The 21,858-nt window shown below is 39.0% G+C and overlaps 1 protein-coding gene across 4 annotated transcripts in view; it reads left to right on the top strand.

The window, feature by feature from the left end:
- The first annotated feature begins 925 nt into the window (after positions 1-925).
- CDC42SE2 (CDC42 small effector 2) overlaps positions 926-21,858 on the top strand; it is a 130,010-nt gene continuing 109,077 nt past the window's right edge. For all 4 annotated transcript variants that reach the window (XR_009700765.1, XM_061188135.1, XM_061188136.1 and 1 more), the window contains exon 1: positions 926-1,037. The gene's annotated coding sequence lies outside the window, so the exon portion shown is untranslated. The remainder of the gene's footprint in view (positions 1,038-21,858) is intronic.

Below are 21,858 nucleotides of genomic sequence, written 5' to 3' on the forward strand. Positions count from 1 at the left end.
TTTTGAGGGCACAACCAACCGACGTGCTTGACAGATTGGAGGTGCAGAGGAGAGAATGAGAGCAGCCAAGGATGACTCCAAAGTTTTTGACCTGAGTAACTAACTAGAAGGACTGTGGCATGGTTTTGAGTTGCTTTTTGAGCAAGGGAGACCTAACTCTAAATTTAGGGGGAAAAGAAAGCTAATGTTGCACTAATATAATCAATCAAGACGGGGAAGACGTACTATATTATATTCCAAGTATTGTAGGCATTTTGGTGGAGGGTCGACTGCTAGATAAGGGCACTTTTAAGTGTTTCTGATTTCTGGGATATATAAAATATACAGGTAAGGGCTCAGAGATCCAGTAGACGAGTAATTTCACACATTTCAAATGCCAGGTGGGTGTTCTCAGCCTTAAGCCAGGTAATGACGGATTCAACAATTCTGATGTTTCCATTTAAAAAAAGGGGGAGGGTGGTTTGGTGATTTCAGGGCATCTATCTCTCAACTACTACTGAGAGACAGCCGGTCCCAGGGCTCAGCCACGACCCTCGCCCGCCTGGGAGCGTTCCCACTTCCAGCGCAGGCGCCGTCTGGGGAGGGGGCGCGAGCTTTTGCTGCCGGCTGCCGGGCTGAGAGTGGGGAGGGGCTCCCGAACGTTCCCACCCAGCCCCGATCGCCATCTTCCGGCGCGTTCTTTCCCGCGCGGACTCCAACCCCAGCTCTCTGCCTTCTTCTCGCCGGGGAAGGGGTTTCTAGCCCGCGGAGCTCGCGGGCAGTGCGCGTCGCTGAGGTGCGGGGCAGAGTCCATCCCCAAGGCAGGGTACGGGGCGGGGCCGGCGTGGCGGCAGCTGTGCGGCGGCGCGGCCCTCCCGCTGCTCCCGGAGCGCGCGCCGCCTCTTGCCCCGCCTGCGCGCGAGCCAGGGCGTGGAGGGAGGGGCCAGGAAGCGGCGAGCGCGCCGGGGAGCGCAGCTGCGGGCGTTGGGGGACAGCAGCCGCGGAGCCGGCCCCGAGAGCGGCCGCGGCTGCAGCGAGCGGCGGAGACAAAGACTATGGTGAGTGCATCTCCCGCCGGGGTCGCGCTCCAGGCCTCCCACCTTGCTCTCGGGGCCCCTTGGGCGGGGGCCCGAAGCCCCTAAACCCCGCCACCTAGGGCTTCGGGGCGAGTGCGGCCCTGCCCTGCCCGCTGCGCGCTGCGGTCTGTGGGCTGAGCCTGCGGCTCCATTTTCAGGTCTGGGCGAGGTCCTCATGCGGACCCTGCCTTTGGTTTTCCTTCCATTCCTTCTGGAAAATGGTTACATACTCTGTTCCGGATTCAAGACAGGCGGGCGGCTGAGAGAGCCCACCGCCCCCCCGTTGTAAAATGGAAATGAAGAGCCCCCTCCCCCCCAACTTTGCCCGTCTGGAAGTCGGGAGGGTGGCGCTAGGGGCAGGCGGAGAGGGCCCGGGTCCTCCAGGTGAGTTTCGGAGGGGCGGGGACCGCCGGCTCGGGAGCCGGACTCTTGCCTGGGGCGTCCGGCGCGTTCCGCACGCGGGTCTCGCCGCGGTACTTTGGGCCCCGGAGAGAAAGCCCTGACCACCTCGGAGGAGGAACTCGTCCTACTCTTACAGGTTGTTTTACCCAGCGCTTGCTGCTTTAGTTGTGATTTTTGGTAACGGGTGTGGTAGTTAGCGGCTCGCTGATGCCGCATTAATAGGTGAAAAGGAGCCTCGATGGGCTGACTTCATGTGTACATGAAACAACACTGAGATTCCTCTTTAGCTGCTCTTATTTTGAGTGATAAGCTTTTGAAGGGGAATTTGATGCTAATGTTCAGTTTGCAAAATTAACGTTTTGTTAAAGGGCCTGACGTATAGTAGATGCTCAATAAAATACTTGAATGAAAAAATGAATCTTGAAACGTCAGAGAAAGCTGATCTCATATCTAGTACAATTTAGGCACGTACCCTCTCGATTCAAGTTAAAGAAAAAATTGGCAAACACGTTATTTTGGCTTATATGCTTGATTTTTGTTTTCACACAACATACACATACTGTTGAAAAATCAGTTATTTTCAATATTAGGAGCATAGAAAATGCATTTGGAATTTCTCATTTTGAGGAAAGTTGGTAGACATTTTGATGTTTCTTAAAAATCAACCATATTGATCTAATTTTCTTTTGAAAGAATGGAGAAGATAAAGAAGAGGTGCTTGTATTCTGTTTGGTTCTTTTGAGACCCTGCTTTCCATTTCATTATGAATAAAGAAGTTTATGTGCTTTTGAGGGACTCTGGCATGGTCTTGAGTTGCTTTTTGAGCAAGGGGGAACTTTAAGGGAAAAAGGAAAGCTAATGTTGCAGTGATATAATTAAACCTCACCACTTACTCAGCAGATATTCATTAAGCACCTATTATATGCTGGCACTTGTGCTGGCTGCTGATTTCCTAGGGGCAAACAAAACCCACAATTATCTTTTTCTTAACCTGAGCGTGAGGTTCTTTCCTCATTATGGATGTTGCAAGGACAGACTGTCTTATACCCCTAGTGCCTATTTAAAATTGGGAAAGATGGCAGGTGAACAGCAGGAAGTGTAGATCCATAACAGTCTATTTAAAGGTTAATAAGTAACTTTATAGGGCTAAGATCATTGGGTTACATTTTCATATTGTCGGTTTAATAAAATCTTTTATTTTTAATGAAGAGAGGAAGAAGTTTAACAAACTAGTATTTTTATTCTCTCTCCCATATTAGATGTTTTTGGTACAGTGTATTTATTCAAAAGTAATGTACTTCTGGTTCTGTTTTCTGTAAATAATCTTTGCTGTACAACATGTTCTGTTGTTAAAAATCTAGGAGAAACAGTGGATTCCTTTTCTATAAGAAGTGTTTTTAAATAAAGCACCTTTTCAGAAATTTTATTTTGGCCTTTTATTCATCATTTACAAATAGAATATTGACTTGATAGTACTGAGAAGTGAAGAACTGTTAGTAATGATTTGTAGTTCCATATTTGAATTTTACCTCTAGTATTAAAACTGTGGTAAAACTGCTTACTAAAAAGAGGATGATTTGTAGTATTGCACTTATTAATTCTGAACCTAAGGTTGTGTTGTCTGTTTTTATCTTATTTACATATGATAAAAAGTACTTATTTGGATTCTTCAGAAGTCCAAATTAATGCGCTCCAAAGTCAGTCTTGATCATTACAGAATAATGTATTGTTAGATTAATAATTTTTGTACAGATAACTTTTGAATGTATAAATTTATTTATTTAATTTATTTTTGGCTGCATTGGGTCTTTGTTGCTGCGCACGGGCTTTCTCTAGTTGTGGCGAGTGGGGGCTACTCTTCATTGCAGTGCGCGGGCTTCTCATTGTCGTGGCTTCTCTTGTTGCGGAGCACGGACTCCAGGCACGCGGGCTTCAGTAGTTGTAGCACGCAGGCTCAGTAGTTGTGGCGCACAGGCTTAGTTGCTCCATGGCATGTGGGATCTTCCCGGACCAGGGCTTGAACCTGTGTCCCCTGCATTGGCAGGTGGATTCCTAACCACTGTGTAACCAGGGAAGCCCCTAACTTTTGAATTTAGGTGGACACTTTTGACCTGTTAACAGCTTATGCATTGTTGAAGATGATGTGTGCATTCAAATAGAACTTTAAGATTTTTAGGGCTTCCTGGGTGGTGCAGTGGTTAAGAATCTGTCTGCCAATTCAGGAGACACGGGTTTGAGCCATGGTCCGGGAAGATCCCACATGCCGCGGGCAACTAAGCCCGTGCGCCACAACTACTGAGCCTGCACTCTAGAGCCCGGGAGCCACAACTACTGAGCCCACGTGCCGCAGCGACTGAAGCCCGTGCCCTAGATCCCGGGCTCCGCAGCAAAAGAAGCCGCTGCATTGAGAAGCCCGCGCACCACAACGAAGAGTAGCCCCCCACCCCCCGGCTCCTCGCAACTAGAGAAAGCCTGCGTGCAGCAACGAAGACCCAACACAGCCAAAGATAAATAAATAAAATAAAAATAAACTGCAAAATGTCATTAAAAAAAGAAAGATTTTTACACTTACTGGCTAATAGTTTTTTATGGTTCCTATGAATAAGGAAAGTAATCCCTTAAATTTTAGTAGTAGAGAGTTGTGATAGTTTTTCTTTAAATATATATTTCTTGTAGGAAGAGTGATTTGATAGTGTACACCTGTGTGTTCCTTGTAGTCTGTTGTTGATGAGAAAGCTAATAACATGTAATAGTGATGATTAGAACAATGTAAGCCTTATATGTTGAATAAAAAGTGCTTGGCATATTTTATTTGGGTAAGAATTTCATCAGGGTTTTTGACAGTCAACAGCGTCAAGACATGTTAAAGTAATTTTTCCAAGAAATTAGAACCTGTAATGACTTTTTTTTTTTTGTACTTTAAAAAAATACCGTGTTTTTAAGGCATTATTCCTACCTTGGAGTAGTTCATAATGTTTTAAGGCTGAATAAATTCGAGGATCATTCCATTTTATAATTGTGGGAATATTCGAAGTGTGTTTATGCTTTCTTCATCAGGGTATGTGTGTTTATTGTTGGGGCTGGTTGTCTTTTTTTGTTGTAATATCCTTTAGAATAATTTAGAAAGTGTGTCCTTTATCAGATGTAATTAATAAAGTGATTAAGAATGATACTGGTATGACATATTGTAGCTGTGCCCATATTGCCTGTATAGATTGTGAAAGACTGTTAATTAACATTTGTAAAATGCTTTAAACTGATTTCTCACATTTACTCAGTAAGATAGGTTTCTATTATGTTTTTATGTCCCAGTTATCTCTCTTTATCATGAAAGTGTTTAGATTTCTCATCTGCTTTAGGATGAGTCTGGGATATTTTGTTAAGGCTTCATAAGACTTTTCTCTCAGTTGCAAATGCATATTAGTTTTCATCTATTTCAGTGTTCTTAATCTGAGTTCTCATGAAAGTAATATTTTAACATTTATTGAATGTTAAATGTTAATAAATAAAGTTTTAGATCTGTCTCAGAGGGAGACGTGTACTTACCCTTAATAGTTAGGTGAGGGCATTTATTCTGATTTTTTTTTCATACTACCTGGAAAAACTTGGAATTTAGCTTATTAATTATTAACTTTATGCATTCTGCTACCTCAGTTCAAAGCTTAAGTATACTTGAACCTTTCTATAATACTAACAAATAATGAATAGAGGAAGACTTAGCTGAAACTGCTCTGGGACCCCATCCAAAGGGAGTTTTTGAACTGAAAGCCAAAAAATTTGGTAATGAGTTTTCTTTATCATGACACTGTAAAATACCTGCAAACCTATTTTAGTCAAAATGGATTATAGTAAAACAAACTCCCTCTTTTTCCTAGAAAGCATTAGATAACTCTATGTTAAATTTAGGTGTGTTTGAAAATGACGGAATGATGAGCACTATTTCCATTTTGTAGCTTACTCACTTAGAAGTTCATGATAAGACTTTTTATTTAGTCTTATAATTTATTAACAAATAAGTATTGATTTTAAATGTGTTTAAGCTTGTAATTCACAAAGTTAGAAAAATACGAAAACAATTCCAAGAAAAGGAGAAAACTAAGATTTCTTATTAAATCTTTAGGATTGAATTTTTGTAAGCATCTCGTACTAAACCAAAATCATTTTGTTTCATTCGACTTAATCTACTTTCACTTTTTTGCTCAATAAAGCAAAAATGAATTTTTTGTATATTCAGCATTGTGTATATTTAGCACCTAATAGATAGTGGGAGCCCATGGATGTTTGTGGAACTGAAATGGATGGGACTTGATAAGGGTTTAAGGGGAAGACAGCTTGCTTTCTCTCAGTGTACCTTCAAAGCCTCCCTGTAGATTGTCTTTCCCTGACTTTCCAGCTCTTAGGAAGACCAGATAACTTTTCTAGGGGTAAAAAGTCTTCTGCTCTTTTGTCAGTAATAGTCTTATTTTAGTCATTAGAAGGTGCAGTTCAGAATAATAATGTGTTCAAACTCGTACACAATATAGAACTTTTTTTTCGTAGCTCAGAACTGCTTCAGAGCAAGAAGCCTACTTTGGAGGAAGAGTCCTGAGAGGCTTTCTTTTTACTTTGCCAGCTCCTCTTTAGTATGCTGTCAGATTCACCTGTCCAGGGTCCAGTTCAGTGGGGAAAGAGGATTGGGGGAAAAGGTATGGTTTTAATGTGGCTCCTCCTATTGTGATCTGGCAGCTGTGCCTTCTGAGTTGGACAGGTTGTTTAAAGCTGACTCTGGAGGAACGCTGGAAATGGTTTTCTTGGGGATTCCATGTCTGGGAACCTCCAGCTGTAATTCCTGTGATATAATTCTTCTCCAGTCCCTTAGCCTTCTAGTTGCCCTCATGTGCAGGCTCAGTGTGCCTGGCAGAGGTTTTGCTTTACTCTTTAAGGTAGTTCTGTTACATTTTAACCAGACCTGCCTGTACTTTATTAAGATTATTTCACAGAACACAGTTTCAAGCATTCCATCAGGGTTTCAGTTTCCTATCTTTCCAGTTCCTTCTGTCAGGCACCCCACCTGAACTGTACTTCTGTGTCTGGGACCTGTTGTACTATCCGTTGCTGCTACTCCCTTTTTTAGCGTCCCAACACCCCCTTCCTCCATTTCCTCGCTTGATTATCCTGCTTTGAATCCATAGTCCACTGTTAAAATTTCTCCCTTTTATAAAGCCTCAGTTTAGCACCTCTCCCTTCATGTACTTACTTGGTAACCACCAACCCCCCGAATCCAGTTCTTCATCCAATCTAGCCAATACCTGGCAGTTGAGCGTGAATTGAGGAAGACACACCTGTGCTGACCTGTTCTCCTTTCGTGTCGGCCAAGGAGGGTCCTTCGTGCTGTCCACAGTCCTTTAATCATAGTATCAATCAGTCCCTGGTTGAATCACTCTGCCAGTCCCCTAAATGACAATTTTACACCTCTCCTCAAACTTCTAGTGCCTCTTCTCTTTTCTTCATTTTCAGCTGATGACCTTGTTTCCTGTATATTAAAAATGAAAGCAATCAGGAGAAAACTTCTGTATGTCTCCTCGCATCTGTACCCAGACTCTATGCATTTCCTACTGTGCTATGACCATCACCTCTCTCACCCTTGGTTCTGTCCCCCTCCTGTCAGGGACTTTGCTTTGCCTCAGGATTCATCCCATTCTCCTGCCTTCCAATGAACTGCCTCATCAGTGTTTCCCATTTGTATTGGATTATTCCTATCAGCATATAGATATGCTGAAATATCTTCCATCTTTTTTTTTTTTAATATTTATTTATTTTATTTATTTTTTGGCTGCATCAGGTCTTAGTTGCGGCCTGCGGGATCTTTCGTTGTGGCGCGTGGGCTCATCATTGTGACACGCGGGCTTCTCTCTGGTTGTGGCGTGTGGGTTTTCTCTTCTCTAGTCGTGATGCGCAGGCTCCAGGGCACGTGGGCTCTAGTGGGTGTAGTTTGCGGCAAGAGGGCTCTAGTTGAGGCGCGCGAGCTCAGTAGTTGTGGTGCGTGGGCTTATTTGCCCTGCGGCAGGTGGGATCTTAGTTCCCTGACCAGGGATCGAACCCGCGTCCCCTGCATTGGAAGGTGGGTTCTTTACCACTGCACTGAAGCTGCACTTCAGCTACTGTTCTTCATGAGTTGTTATTTGTGGTCACCAGTACTCCCTCTCTGCCTTGGATCCACTGCAATTGGTTTCTTTTCTCCTCCATGCTACATTAACAGCTCTTGTGAGATTGCTTACTAGTGACCTCCTTGGTGACAAATTCCCCAGCCAGTTCTCAATCCTCATCTCACTGGATGTAGCAGCAGAAGCATTTGAAGTGGTTGGTAATTTTCTTTTCTTTGAAACCTTTCTTTCCTTTGTTTCTGGGGCACTTCTGCTTATTTTCAGTTTCTTTTGCTGGTTCCTTTTTGTTGCCCCAGCTTCTGAAAAGTAAGGCAGTGTCCTGAGCTCTATGTTTAGACCTCTTCTGTATTTATACATAGTCTCCTGTGATCTCATCCTATTCTCTAGCTAGAATTATCATATATTTCAAACTAAAAATGTTATCTCTCTCCTGGATCTCTTTCCTAACCTTCAGACTTATATACCCAGCTGCCTAGTCAACATTTTCAATTAGACATCCCAAATTTAACCTGCCAGCACTGAACTCCTCATCTTCCTTCCTCCTTCCCCCACCCCAAGGATTGTTCCTATTCCAGTTTGCCTCATTTTATTAAATGTCAACTCCATCTTTGTTTCTCTGACTGTAACTTTTTAGACACTCTTGATTCCTCTTTCTCACACATTCACATGTAATTCAAAATAATGTATCATGAAAGTATGTCCTTTATTTACCTTAAAATCTACTTTAAGAATAAATATGACCACAGCTTGCTGTCTTCAACTGCTGCCCCCCCGCCCCCGCTGTGCAGCCATCCTCTCTTGCCTGTTGTTATTTTAGTCATCTCCTTTCTGGTCTCCGTCTTGCTTCTGCTCTTCTCTGTTCTCAGCACAGGAACCAGGGCAGTCCTTTTGAAATGAAAGTCCGATTATTTTACTCCTGTGTTCAAAACTCTTTGGTGGTTTTTCGTATCATTTTGAGTAAATGCCAGAATATAACAGTGCCTACCAGGCCCTCCATCATCTGTGTGGCTGGCCTCTCTGATTACATGTCCTACTCGTTTCTCCTTGGCTTATCCCATACCAGGCACGTACCTTGTACCTGCTGGGTACAGTCTTGCTTTAATGTCCCTAGGGAAAGAGCTTTGTTGTTTTCACTTCAAAATCCCCAGTATTCTGCACATGGTGAGTGCTCACATTTGCTAAATAAATGGCTGCTTGTTATTCATGTCTTTGATAACAGCTTATGTGTATGTTTTTGTAACTAAAAGTATTTCAGTTAAAAGTATTTCACCTAAAACCATATAGTCCCATAAGAAGTAAAAACAAATTTAGATACAAGAGAAAATGGTAAGTTTGAAATCAATTTTTGTGTATAGAAAGTGAGAATACACAGAAAAATGGTAAAGGACAGAGGAGGTGAGAAAGGAATGAAGAGAGGTAAGGTAAATGGAATAAAGAAAAGGAAAGCCTGATTTGGAAGTAGGGTGCCACTTAAAAAAATTTTTTTTTTTGTCTTGCCCCATATTTCTCTTTAGGCTTTGTTTCTTGAGTTCTAAGTCTTGTTGATTTACATGGGTGTAGACACTGCAAGTTGGACTGCACTTACCTTTTTTTATCAGGGGTGTGGGTTCAAATGAGATTCAAAACCAAAACTTAATTGCTTTTCAATTGCCAAACTCCTTTCATTAAAGAAAGGCAGTTGCCATTACCAAGAAAGTAGTGTACCTGGCGATATTCTTAGCATTTTTTGTTTTTTTGTAGAACGCTCAAACAGAAATCTCATAGTTTGAGGGAGGGATGTTTAGGGTACAAAAATTTGTTACTGTACCTTGTCCTTTCAGTACTGCACTGCCTGTTTATTCCTCCCTCAAAAGAGAGGGGGGCCTATATCAGCACAATTATTGTAGTTCTGTGGTAAAGTAGCAGCTAGCTACATTAATGTATACAAGTCTATTGAGTAATATTTATTATATGCATATTTGTGCTCTTAAATGAAAAAAATGGAATATATTTGAACTTCAGCTTAACTGGTATTTAGGTAGGAAATGAAAGTGCAAGAGAAATTAATAATATGCAGACTTTAAGTATTTCATTCTGCTGAGACAAGATTTAAAAAAAAATTTTTTTTTTTCTGAGTTATAGGTCTCATTTCGTGTTGGTTGAAAGATATCCTTTAAATAAATTATTGAAATAGGTGGCTTAGAAGTTCCTGAATGAATAATTTTTTATGTGCAAGCATAAATTATTCTCCATAAACCAGTCTAAACATTTCCCTGTTTTTTTTTTTCAAATGACATTAAAAATTTTTTTTCTTTGTGTTTTTTTTTTTTTTTTTGGCTGCGTCAGGTCTTAGTTGCAGCATGCGGAATCTTTCATTGTGGCAAGCAGGCTTCTCTCTAGTTGTGGCATGCGGATTTTTCTCTCTGTAGCTGTGGCGCAGGCTCCAGAGTGTGTGTGCTCGTGTAGGCACGCTGGCTCTCCTGTTGAGGTGTGCAAGCTCAGTAGTTGTGGCGCATGGGCTTAGTTGTCCCACGGCGTGTGGGATCTTAGTTCCCCAACCAGGGATTGAACCTGCGTACCCTGCATTGGAAGGCGGATTCTTCACCACTGGACCACCAGGGAAGTCCCTTCCCTGTTTTTGTGTAATATGTAGTAATTTTTTTTTAAAATTTATTTATTTATGGCTGTGTTGGGTCTTCGTTTCTGTGCGAGGGCTTTCTCTAGTTGCGGCAAGTGGGGGCCACACTTCGTCGCGGTGCGCGGGCCTCTCACTATCGCAGCCTCTCTTGTTGCGGAGCACAGGCTCCAGACGCGCAGGCTCAGTAATTGTGGCTCACGGGCCTAGTTGCTCCGCGGCATGTGGGATCCTCCCAGACCAGGGCTCGAACCTGTGTCCCCTGCATTGGCAGGCAGATTCTCAACCACTGCGCCACCAGGGAAGCCCCAATATGTAGTAATTTATATCTTGATTGTCTTGTCTGATGGACCTTTATGTGGCCATAATGTGGGCTTAATTTTCATGATCACAGAGGTGTGGACATGTATGTGTTTGTATGTATCTTCTCAGTTTTTGTAATATGTAAATATAAGTTAACTTGTATATGCTTGTTACTATAACTCCTAAACAATAATATCTATAAATCAGACTTGATATTTTATTTTTCTTTCACGTTAAAGTATGAAATTAAAATATAATTTTTAATATGAAAACAGATGGCTATTATAATTTTTTAAAAGTTTACTTACATACTATGTAGTGTCGTTTCAGATGACATGCAAGCAAATGTTTTCCTACAGTATTGAATTTATCATTCTACACTTTGTAGACTAATTAGGTCATCTTCATTAGAATTTGACATTGACCTACCTGAATTCATATGTTAGCATTTCATGTATGAAATAACCATCTTGGATTAATAAGATAATATTTCTGAACTGATGTGTGGTCCTGCCACTACATTTATTTCCGCTATATTCATAGTTTGAGACCTATCATACTTACTCTTCCTTAATTTCATAATGTTCTACATAGATTGTGAAGTAACCAGAGCGATTATATTGAGAAAAGTTAATAAAATTAATAGGCTTTGACTTAAGTCTCATAAGGGGTCATTAAAATAATGCTTTAAAGTATGCATTCATTCATTTAACATTTATCAGACTACTATATGAAATTGTTTCCAATCCACTCAGAGTAAAATACAGACTAAGTCCACTCAGTAAAATACAAACTGTACTCATCCAGAAAATACAGTCTCACACTCTGTGTATATGATATGGCCCTGACAGCCTCTCAGGAGTATTTCATCTTTGCTCACTAAGTTCTAGCCACATTAGCATTCATTTTCTCAAACATGCCATGCTTGTTCTTGCCCTGTTAAGGCTTTTACACTCGTTGTTTCCTCTGTCTGAAATAGTCTTCCCCAAATCTTAGCAAGGTTGGCCTCTTATCTTTCAGATCTCAGCTTAAATATCGACTCATTTCTTTACTGCTCAGTTTAAAATAGCCCCCGCCCCCCACTGCTGTTTTGCTTTCTTAGCAGCATAAGTAGGAAACTGGATAATTCGGGCGAAAGCTTGTTTTAGAAAGGATGAGATCAGACTATTAGGTGGAACCAGTGGTGTGTTGGAGCTGGTGAACTGATTGTGTGCATCTCTCCAGCTCCACGTTCAGTGATGGTGTGTTGACAGCTTGAAACTGGCTACAATGGGCCTATTTACAACATGGGAATTGGCAAAAGCTACAAACCAGGGCCTTTTTTCCAGAGAGGTGGTTGTTAAATATTGATCATCAGACCACAGAGTGGGACCATATGAAGTTGCTGCTTTTATAGATTAAAAAATGCTTGAATATTGGCAATTTCTTATGGTTTAACTTAGTGGAGTTACTTATTTTGGTTTAAAGATAATTTCTTCGTGGGAGTCCATAAAATTACCTCAGTGCTTTTTTACCTTGTGTGTTTTTCTAGATTGATTTAATATGTAAAGATTGTCTATTTATATGTTTGTATATTAATTGCTTAGCGATATACCGAATTTTTAACTAGTTCATTTCAAAGCAGACACATCTGCTTGAGACATCTTTAAGGGTGTTCTTGGCTCTGCAATTAAGTGCTAAGCCCATTGAAAGATGTTCTTTTTCTGGTGAAGAAACCAGAGCTGATTGAATTTGAGTTATAAATTGTTAGATAATTTTTTTTGATATGCTTTTCAGAATGATTTACATAGATACATGTGTGTTCAGTTTTTTCTTGGCTTTTTCTTTTTTTCCTTTGGCCATTTATCATCCTTTAAGTGTTTACTTACTATCTGATTATTTACTTGCTGCTCCGTGATTTCTTCTATAAATCAGTATCTCCAAATCAATGAAATGATTTGTCTTGTTTCTCAGGTGTTAGTATCATTAGTTTTTCCCTATGGTCTTCCCTATCTATGGTCACCTGGGCATTCCAAGCCATTTTCCACCCTTACACCTCAGTTTTAAAAACAGACATGAAGTTACTTCTTTCTTAGAAGCACCATTTTCCTGTCTGAGGGAATTTATTGTTTAAAAACTGAACCTTGTTGGCTGAGGAGATTTCACTAACATTTCTTGAGCAACATTTGCATCATGTTAACTCTGAATATGTGAATTTGAATTGGTAATATTGAATAAAATATGGCACACAGGTTTCTTTAACTCAGATTGTCCTGTGTCTTATGCACAAGCACTAAAAAATGAATAAGTTGTGTTTAATTCAGAACATCAGAATACACATATAAGCTAAAGAAAAAAGCACTTCCATAATCCTAAGATAACCACTAGTAATTTTTGATGTGTCCTTCCAGATAAATCTGAACATTTTTCCACAAAAGCAAGATCTTAGTACACATACTATTCTACAACATCTCACTTTACCAAATACTGTGATCATAAAAGCATTATTTTATTATTTCAGTTTGAAAGGATCTTACAAAGTGGAAATTTTGTTGATACATTGTAAAGCTGTAAGCAAAGTTGTGATTAAAAACAGTGGTGTTTATGGAGAGTAGAATGTGGAAAGTTACCTCGACAAGAATTACTTCAGCAGTAATTTTTTTCTTAAGAACACTCTTACTATTGTACAATAGCCTGATTGTATTATACCTGCTAAGGAAAACAGTACATGATTCTGTGTACAGTAGAATTATTTTAATAATAGCCCTAGAGTAAATTAGGGGGCTGTAGGTAAGTTCCTATTTTTTGGTCTGCCCCAAGTCCTATTGATGCTTTAATATTAAAATAATTTTAAAAGAAAAATGTATTTTATTGAAGGGCTCCATCTATCTAAATTATGTTAGTTTTATTAGATAATGCTGCCCTTTTTATATGAAAAGTGTGGGAGTTCTTGGAAAAAGAAAATTTTAGTATAAGTATTCTTGTTTTAATATTTGAGTTTTTTTTTGTTTCATGAATTTGAAAATCCTTGTGGAATTGTTACTGGTGTATAGTATCCTTTGGAAATCAGTCCCAATCTTGTCAACTAGATGTTTGGGTCTTAAAGTAGCAGTTTTTTAAGCTAATCAAGGGTCCTGTAAGAGTTGTGTAATTTAACTGACTTTTCCTTGACCACAGTGGTATCCGTTACCTAGGGTAAACGATTTCTTGCTTTGTTTTTATTCTTCTTGACCTTGTCCTGTTCTGTGTTGTATTACTGCTTGCTCACCAGGTCCTGCAGTCATTATCTCTTAGGTAGGTAGCGAAAGTAGCCATTTCTGTTACCCCGCAGTGCTACTTCCTGGATGGTGCATATATTGCCGAAAACATTTCTCATGTGGTACAGGAGAATAAAAAGCAGTGTAGTTGATGTGGCTTTTTTCTACTGAGAAATGATGCATTCGTTTGGCTAAAGTGGAGACTGGCAGTCAGCCCCTAAAAAATGTTTTTCACCGAGTGATCACATGTTTGTAAATGGATATGCAAGAGCTTCTGCTTGTTGGAAGGTGTAGTGAATCTTGATATAAATTCAAGAAAAGTGTTTAGAATTATTCCATACATCTTGCTCTTTAAAAAACTGGTATTTTAAAGAACAGTTTCATTTTACAGTGAATTTTTAAGCCTCCCATTTGTATATTTATTTTTTGAATAATGACTCTGTTTTTGTAAAAATGGTACATACACACTAAAGAAGCTTAGAAATAGTCACATCATAAATGGCAGAACTAGTGTTCAAAGTCTTGTCTGACATTCAGAGTCAGTGAGCTTCGGAAGCACTGTAAAGTGGTGGAAAGAATGTGGACTTTAGAATTAGGTGTACCTTAGTTGATCCCTAATTTTGCTGTGTATCTGCTGTATGGCAGGATCTTACCCTTGATGACTTTTATTTTCTTTTTAGATTAACTGAGGGTAATAGGTTTGTTATGAAGCACACATTAAGTACTTGGCCTGTAGAAGGTGTTAATAACTGTTTTTCCTTTTTACTGCGCCATATTGTTTGAAAATATCTCTGCAAGTCATTTGGGGCAATTAGCTTAAAAGTGAATTGCAGTCAGGAAACTGGAAATATATGTAACCCAGGTGGACTAATATTGTAGTGTCCTTTTAATCTGCCTGTTTGAGGGGGAGAGTGGTTATTGCAGCTTTTTAAAAAAGTATTTTGACCTCAAGGAAAGTTTTAAAGTTAAAAGTTGAAGTAGAACTCAGGATGAGTTCATTACTGCTGGCCAGAATGGTAAGAAAGTAGTTTCTCTGTTTAATGAGAAATAGAAGCATTTGTGTGTTAACAACTGCAGGCATAAAGATGTTTATGTTAAAGGCTAACAGCTGACCAGCTGGCCCTTTGCAAAAGAAAAATATGACTAGAATAGGGAAAAAGTGTTCAACTTTAATAATAATCAATAGCAAGTTTCTCTTATCAGATTTAAGATTTAGGAAATGGTGCTCTTTCACCTGAGTACAGCGACATAGGTACTAAATATCAATACATTACTGGAGAGAGTATAACTCTGTAGAACCCTTTGTGAAAGCAGTTTGGCATATATCAAAGAGTAGTATTTCTGCCTGCAGGAGTATTCCTTAAAGAAGTAACCTTCCCCCCCAACCCCCCACTTTATTTTTTTTTTTGAGGGAGGATGTTATTTTCCTTTTTTTGTAACAGCTTTATTGAGATAGTGTGACTTGTAATAAGAAATATTTATTTGGTTTTAGTCCCTGTTTCTGGCACAGAGCTCCCAAAACCCTTGGGATTTTATCAGTGAGAGCAGTAAAGGTGTCTTTTGTTATGTTAATGAACGACTTTGGAAAGCTTGTATGGTTGGGGGCTGGTTGCCAGGAAACCAAAAGAGTGGTTAGAGGGTTAGAACTTTCAGCCTCACCCCTCTGACCTGAAGAGGAAAGATGGGCTGGAGGTTGAATCACCAACGCCATGATTTAATCAATCAATTCCCATGTAATGAAACCTCCACAAAAACCTAAAAAGATAGGGTTTGGAGAGCATCTTGGGTGGTGAACATGTGGAGGTGCTGGGTGAGTGGAGTGCTCAGAGCATGGAAACCCTGTGTCCCTTTCCCCATTACTTGCCCTGTGCATCACGTGACTGTTCTTGAATTATGTCCTTTTATAAATAAACTAGTAGTCTAGTAAGTGAAATGTTTCTCAGAATTTTGTGAGTCGATCTGGCAAATTAATCGAACCTGAGAAGAGCTTCGTGGGACCCTCAGAAGCACAGGTGACAACCTGGGTTTATGATTGACTTCTGAAAGGGGTAGGGGAGAAGTCTTGTAGGACTGAGCCCTTAACTTATGGGATGTGATGTTATCTCTAGGTACATATTGTCAGAATTGAGTTGAATTATAAGACCCCCAGTTGGTGTTGGAGAATTGCTTGGTGTTGGTGTGTTCTGCATGTCACAGTTGGTGTCAGAATTGTAATTCATAAATCATAATTCACCTTTTTAAAGCATATAATCAGTTCTGTGCAAGTATCACCACTATTTAATTTTAGAATATTTTCATCATCCCCAAAAGAAATTAGCAGTCATTCCCCATTCCTCCTTTCCTCCCAGTGCCTGGCAACCACTAATCAGTTTTCTGTCTTTCTGGGTTTGCCTCATTTGGACATTTTATATAAATGAGATCATACAATATGTGGCCTTTTGTGAGTGGCTTTTTTCACTTAGCATAATGTTTCCAGGTTCATCTCTTGTACCATTTATCAGGACTTCATTTTCTGTTACGGCTGAATGTTATTCATTTGTCTGGATATATACCACATTTTGTTAATCCATTCATCAATTAATGGATATTTGGGTTGTTTCCACATTTTGGCTATTATGAATAATGGCGCCATGAACATTTATATACAACTTTGTGTCGATGTATGTTTTGATTTAGGTATATACTTAGGAGTAGAATTGCTGGGTTACAAGATAACTTGATGTTTAACATTTTGAGGTATTGCTAAACTGTTTTTCAAAGTGATTGCACCATTTTACATTTCCACCAACAGTATAGGAAATATGTAGCCTTTTATAACTGGCTTCTTTCATTTAGTGTGTCAAGGTTCAGCCATGTTTTAACATGTGTAAGTACTCCTTCCTTTTTGTAGCTGAATAGTATTCCTTTGTATGGATTGACCATGTATCTTTTCTCGTGAAAAAAAGCTTTCTATCCAAAAATGTTCACTGAAGCATTATTTATATTGAAGAAAAATTGAAAATTACTTAATTTTTTAGTAAAGAGGAAGGGTTAAATTAAGTACATCTCATGTACTATCTATTAGTAATTTATTTTGGAGAGTTTCAGGGGGAAGTGATTGTCAGAGTGCTAAAGTAGGTACAAGGTTGTACATGTACAGCTGTTATTCAGTGTATGTAGCTTTGGGAGATGGTGATTATCAAATTTTTAAAAATTTTCTGTATTTTTCATACTTTTCACAAGCGTATATTTCTTTTATTATCAGAGTAAAAGAAACATTAGAAAAAATGACCATAGCTATAGCTGTGTATGTTAACTGATGTAAGTTTATTCAGCCAAGAAAATCAATGTCATTCACTGTTAGGAATGTTGCTATTTTATGTTGAGCCAATAATTATGTTATAAATAGCATTTCCGACTACTGTTACAAGAACTTTTAATGCTTCATAATTACATCAAATTTTTAATTCATAACTGTAGTGTGGAATAACTCTGATTCTTGTGAATTTTACTTCTAAAATGGAGAGGGGAAAGATAATTATAGGCACTGCATTAAAAATTATTTTCTGTTGGAGTATAGTTGATTCACATTGTGTTAGTTTTTTCTGTGCAGCAAAGTGAATCAGTTATACACATATCCACTCTTTTTTAAATTCTTTTTCTATATTGGTCATTACAGGGTATTGAGAAGAGTTCCCTGTGCTATACAGTAGGTCCTTATTAGCTATCCATTTTATATATAGTAGTGTGTATATGTCAATCCCAATCTCCCAATTTATCCCCCACCCCCCACTTCCCCCCCCCCCCCCGGTAATCATAAGTTTGTTTTCTACATCTGCGACTCGATTTCCATTTTGTAAATAAGTTCATTTGTACCATTTTTTAAGATTCCACATACAAGCACTATTATACGGTATTTGTCCTTCTCTGTCTGACTTAGTTCACTCATTATGACAATCTCTGGGTTCATCCATGTTGCTGGAAATGACATTATTTCATTCTTTTTTATGGCTGAGTAATATTCCATTGTGTATATATACCACATCTTCTTTGTTCCTCTGTGAAAGGACATTTAGCTTGCTTTCATTTCCTGGATATTGTAAATAGTGCTGCAAGGAACATTGGGGTGCACGTGTCTTTTTGAATTATGGTTTTCTCTGGGTATATGCCCAGTAGTGGGATTGCTAGATCATATGGTAATTCTATTTTTAGTTTTTTAAGGAACCTCCATACTGTTCTCCATAGTGGCTATATCAATTTACATTCCCACCAACAGTGCAAGAGGGTTCCCTTTTCTCCACACCCTCTCCAGCATTTGTTGTTTGTGGATTTTCTGATGATGCCCATTCTAACTGGTGTGAGGTGATAGATACCTCATTGTAGTTTTGATTTGCATTTCTCTAATAGTGATGTTGAGCAGCTTTTCATGTGCTCCTTGGCCATCTGTATGTCTTCTTTGGAGAAATGTATGTTTAGGTCTTCTGCCCATTTCTGGATTGGGTTGTTTCTTTAATATTGAGCTGAATGAGCTGTTTATATATTTTGGAGATTAATCCTTTGTCCGTTGATTCGTTTGCAAATATTTTCACCCATTCGCAGGGTTGTCTTTTCGTCTTGTTTATGGTTTCCTTTGCTGTGCAAAAGCTTTGAAGTTTCATTAGGTCCCATTTGTTTATTTTTGTTTTTATTTCCATTACTCTAGGAAGTGGATCAAAAAAGATCTTGCTGTGATTTATGTCAAAGAGTGTTCTTCCTATGTTTTCCTCCAAGAGTTTTATAGTGTCCAGTCTTACATTTAGGTCTCTAATCCATTTTGAGTTTATTTTTGTGTATGGTGTTAGGGAGTGTTCGAATTTCATTCTTTTACATGTAGCTGTCCAGTTTTCACAGCACCGCTTATTGAAGAGACTGTGTTTTCTCCATTGTATATCCTTGCCTCCTTTGTCCTAGATTAGTTGACCATAGGTGCGTGGGTTTATCTCTGGGCTTTCTATCTTGTTCCATTGATCTGTGCTTCTGTTTTTGTGCCAGTACCATATTGTCTTGATTACTGTAGCTTTGTAGTAGAGTCTGAAGTCAGGGAGTCTAATTCCTCCAGCTCTGTTTTTTTCCCTCAAGACTGCTTTGGCTATTCGGGGTCTTTTGTGTCTCCATACAAATTTTAAGATTTTCCGTAAAAAATGCCATTGGTAATTTGAAAGGGATTGCATTGAATCTGTACATTGCTTTGGGTAGTACAGTCATTTTCACAGTATTGATTCTTCCAATCCAAGAACATGGTATATCTCTGCATCTGTTGGTATCATCTTTAATTTCTTTCATCAGTGTCTTACAGTTTTTTGCATACAGGTCTTTTGTCTCCCTAGGTATTTTATTCTTTTTGTTGCAATGGTAAATGGGAGTGTTTCCTTAATTTCTCTTTTGGATTTTTCATCATTAGTGTATAGGAAAGCAAGAGATTTCTGTGCATTAATTTGTATCCTGCAACTTTACCAAATTCATTGATTAGCTCTAGTAGTTTTCTGGTGGCATTTTTAGGGTTCTCTATGTATAGTATCATGTCGTCTGCAGTGACAGTTTTACTTCTTTTCCAATTTGTATTCCTTTTGTTTCTTTTTGTTCTCTGATTGCCATGGCTAGGACTTCCAAAACTATGTTGAATAATAGTGGTGAGAGTGGACATCCTTGTCTTGTTCCTGATCTTAGAGGAAATGCTTTCAGTTTTTCACCATTGAGAATGATCTTTGCTGTGGGTTTGTTGTATATGGCCTTTATTATATTGAGATAGGTTCCCTCTATGCCCACTCTCTGAAGTGTTTTTTTTTTTTTTTTTAGGGATTTTAATTATTTATTTATTTTTAGCTGTGTTGGGTCTTCGTTTCTGTGCGAGGGCCCTCTCCAGCCGCGGCAAGCGGGGGCCACTCTTCATCGCGGTGCGCAGGCCTCTCACTATCGCGGCCTCCCGTTGCGGAGCACAGGCTCCAGACGCGCAGGCTCAGCAGTTGTGGCTCACGGGCCCAGTTGCTCCGCGGCATGTGGGATCCTCCCAGACCAGGGCTCGAACCCGTGTCCCCTGCATTGGCAGGCAGATTCTCAACCACTGCGCCACCAGGGAAGCCCTGAAGTGTTTTTATCAGAAATGAGTGCTGAATTTTGTCAAAAGCTTTTTCTGCATCTATTGAGATGATCATATGGTTTTTTTTCTTCAATTTGTTAATATGGTGTATCACATTGATTGATTTGCGTATATTGAAGAATCCTTGCATCCCTGGGATAAATCCCACTTGATCGTGGTTTATGATCCTTTTAATGTGTTGTTGGATTCTGTTTGCTAGTATTTTGTTGAGGATTTTTGCATCTATATTCATCAGTGATATTGGTCTGTAATTTTCTTTTTTTGTAGTATCTTTGGTTTTGGTATCAGGGTGATGGTGGCCTCACAGAATGAGTTTGGGAGTGTTCCTTCCTCTGCAATTTTTTGGAAGAGTTTGAGAAGGATGGGTGTTAGCTATTCTCTAACTGTTTGATAGAATTCACCTGTGAAGCCATCTGGTCCTGGACTTCTGTTTGTTGGAAGATTTTTAATCACAGTTTCAATTTCATTACTTGTGATTGGTCTGTTCATATTTTCTTTTTCTTCCTGCCTCAGTCTTGGAAGGTTGTACCTTTCTAAGAATTTGTCCATTTGTTCCAGGTTGTCCATTTTATTGGCATAGGGTTGCTTGTAGTAGTCTCTTAGGATGCTTTGTATTTCTCCGGTGTCTGTTGTAACTTCTCCTTTTTCATTTCTAATTTTATTGATTTGAGTCCTAACCCTCTTTTTCTTGATGAGTCTGGCTAATGGTTTATCAATTTTGTTTATGTTCTCAAAGAACCAGCTTTTAGTTTTATTGATCTTTGCTATTGTTTTCTTTGTTTCTATTTCATTTATTTCTGCTGTGATCTTTATGGTTTCTTTCCTACTACTAACTTTGGGTTTTGTTTGTTCTTCTTTCTCTAGTTCCTTTAGGTGTAAGGTTAGATTGTTTATTTGAGATTTTTCTTGTTTCTTTAGGTAGGCTTGTATAGCTATAAACTTTCCTCTTAAAACTTCTTTTGCTGCATTCCATAGGTTTTGGATCTTCGTGTTTTCATTGTCATTTGTCTCTAGGTATTTTTTGATTTCCTCTTTGATTTCTTCAGTGATCTCTTGGTTATTTAGCAACGTATTGTTTAGCCTCCATGTGTTTGTGTTTTTTACGTTTTTTTCCCTGCAGTTCATTTCTAATCTCATAGTGTTGTGGTCAGAAAAGATGCTTGATATGATTTCAATTTTCTTAAATTTACTGAGGCTTGATTTGTGACCTAAGATATGATCTATCCTGGAGAATGTTCCGTTTGCATTTGAGAAGAAAGTGTAATCTGCTGTTTTTGGATGGAATGTCCTATAAATATCAACTAAATTTATCTGGTCTTTTGTGTCATTTAAAGCTTCTGTTTCCTTATTTATTTTCATTTTGGAGGATTTGTCCATTGGTGTAAGTGAGGTGTTAAAGGCCCCCACTATTATTGTGTTACTGTCGGTTTCCTCTTTTATAGCTGTTAGCAGTTGCCTTTTGTATTGAGGCGCTCCTATGTTGGGTGCATATATATTTATAATTGTTATATCTTTTTTTTGGATTGATCCCTTGATCATTATGTAGTGTCCTTCCTTGTCTCTTGTAACATTCTTTATTTTAAAGTCTATTTTATCTGATATTAGTATTGCTACTCCAGCTTTCTTTTGATTTCCATTTGCACGGAATATCTTTTTCCATCCACTCACTTTCAGTGTGTATGTGTCCCTAGGTGTGAAGTGGGTTTTTTGTAGATAGCATATATATGGATCTTGTTTTTGTATCCATTCAGTGAGCTGGTGTCTTTTGGTTGGAGCATTTAATCCATTCACATTTAAGATAATTATCGATATGTATGTTCCTATGACCATTTTCTTAATTGTTTTGGGTTTGTCTTTGTAAGTCCTTTTCTTCTCTTGTGTTTCCCACTTAGAGAAGTTCCTTTAGCATTTGTTGTAGAGCTGGTTTGGTGGTGCTGAGTTCTCTTAGCTTTTGCTTGTCTGTAAAGCTTTTGATTTCTCCATCGAATCT

Source organism: Eubalaena glacialis, chromosome 4 (genome assembly GCF_028564815.1).
Source record: "Eubalaena glacialis isolate mEubGla1 chromosome 4, mEubGla1.1.hap2.+ XY, whole genome shotgun sequence".
Classification (NCBI taxonomy): Eukaryota; Metazoa; Chordata; class Mammalia; order Artiodactyla; family Balaenidae; genus Eubalaena; species Eubalaena glacialis.